Genomic DNA, 2,166 nt, shown 5'->3' on the forward strand with positions numbered 1-2,166 from the left:
ATATCTATGAAAAATATTGTCCAATAAAATGTTTTAATCCAAGGATAAAAAAAACTATGGACATGTTTTGGGTCTCATGTCAGTTTGTCAGGTGAACATAATGTACTTAAACTCTGCTTTAAAAACAGTTAAATGAAATGAAATAAAGTTTGTGTTGTGTTTTCTGTGTGGGGTGATAATCAGCAAAGTACCTATTCCAAAAGATTTAAATTTACTTTCATAAATAACAATTGCTTGAAATAAGTCCTTCACAAATTGATAATTTTCCTTTTGTAAAAGTAGTAAAATACTTACTATCTTTCACCAAGTTTATACTTTGCTCTGGCACATTTGTTTCTTCCGTCAACATGGACAACTTAGTCCACAGCTGTTTATTTTCTGTCGCAACCATGAATATGTGATGTGTAAGCTGGGTCTTCTGTTGACTTAACATTTCTATTTCTTCATTCAGTTTACTGACTAAACTTTCCTTGGGTTCTTTTTCATTTGTCTCACTTTTCTTCTTGTCAATCCTCAGTTTCAAATTTTCTTCTTCTAAGTTTGACAGTCTGAGTTGCAATAGTTGGCATCTGTCTTTCATAGTTTGCAAGGCTATTTGGAGAGCACAATTTGACGTGGTACTGTCCATGTTTGCTGTGGTTGTTACAGTCTAGTTTTTACTGAAAAATAAATTACATTATATTAGGACTACTTACAGAGGTTGTCAGATAATTTGTCATATTTTTTAAGCCCTCTGGAAGCTCAATTCAGGATAAAGAAAGGTATGAACATAGCAGTTGATAAAAGAAACATTCAGTGGTACAAAGGAATAGTAGAGACGGTAAAATAATTTTCATAGAATTTGGTATCACCTTTCAGACACCATACAAGCCACCTTCAGGTCGTATCTCAATGTGAGTATTGAAAGAATACTATTCGGAAAGGTATGAACATAGCAGTTGATTAAAGAAACATTCAGTGGTATAAAGGAATAGTAGAGACAGTAAAATACTTTTCATAGAATTTGGTATCACCTTTCAGACACCATACAAGCCACCTTCAGGTCGTATCTCAATGTGAGTATTGAAAGAATACTATTCTTACCTTACAATGAGTTCTGTTTGTGGAGTTTTTGTTTCTTGAGATAACAGAACTGAGGAAAATCATGAGAAAACACGCTGAAGCTGTGCAATCTTCTTATCAGCTTATCAAATTTTCCAGAATCCAGACTTTCTCAAAATTTCAAGTTTTCCCAAAAATTCTTATCACAAATGTGAAGATAGCCATTATAATGGGGACTTTCTAAAACGTGAAGGTAGCGGATATCGGGGGCCTATTCCAAGAAGTATTTCTCCATCATTACTTATTGCTCACATTCACCGCATCACTCCAACTACAGCCCACACAGGGCTGGCTAATGTTTTAGCCTGCCATGGCTAAAAAGAACTTTAATTATTAAAAAAGGAAAAAAATCTTAGAAAAAGCAGCAGCAGCAGATCTAAATTTTTAATCGATAATCGCGAATGGCGATCAAAGACAAAAGGAAGCCGGGCAAAAATTGCGCTGTAGGAAAATACGAATTTAGACGAAGTTAGCCGAAGAGTGGGGCCTGTTCCTTAAAACGGGGTTCTTGGAGGTAAAAAAGGAGTGGATTCTGCGTGAAAAATGTACAAAGAGGAAAATCCAAAGAAGAAAAGGGGCTGTTGATCAACGATGAAAAAGGCGAGGGACTGTTGTTAGAAATTTTGAACTTGTTGATGAAAAAAAGTAGAGGTACGATACGACAGTGCAGAGTGCTAGTACAACGCGCTAACGGCTGGCCCTTACGACGATACAGAGTGTAAATAATATGTACCTACCTAAAACTACCTAAGGGAGAGATAGAGGCACCATACTGAATTTAATTGAAACTGTGTCTTCCTTTCAGAATTAGACGCCAAGAAGAAACTTTCCCTTGAAAAGAGATAGAGGCACCATACTGAATTTAATTGAAACTGTGTCTTCCTTTCAGAATTAGACGCCAAGAAGAAACTTTCCCTTGAAAATGGGGTCTGAACAAAGTACTCAGCCAGGGAACAAGTCATCCGAGAAATCTACTCGACTCAAAAGAGAATTGAATTTTCGACCTTTTGCAGTTATTTTTTCGGAGTTTTGACCTCAGATTTGGATTTTTCCCAACTTTTTACA

General features: G+C 36.0%; 1 protein-coding gene across 1 annotated transcript in view; it reads left to right on the forward strand.

The window, feature by feature from the left end:
- Window positions 1–2,166, forward strand: part of LOC103512586 (39S ribosomal protein L32, mitochondrial) — a 10,802-nt gene that overhangs the window by 6,902 nt on the left and 1,734 nt on the right. The window lies entirely within an intron of this gene.

The sequence above is a fragment of the Diaphorina citri genome, unplaced genomic scaffold (assembly GCF_000475195.1).
Source record: "Diaphorina citri unplaced genomic scaffold, Diaci psyllid genome assembly version 1.1 scaffold857, whole genome shotgun sequence".
NCBI lineage: Eukaryota > Metazoa > Arthropoda > Insecta > Hemiptera > Psyllidae > Diaphorina > Diaphorina citri.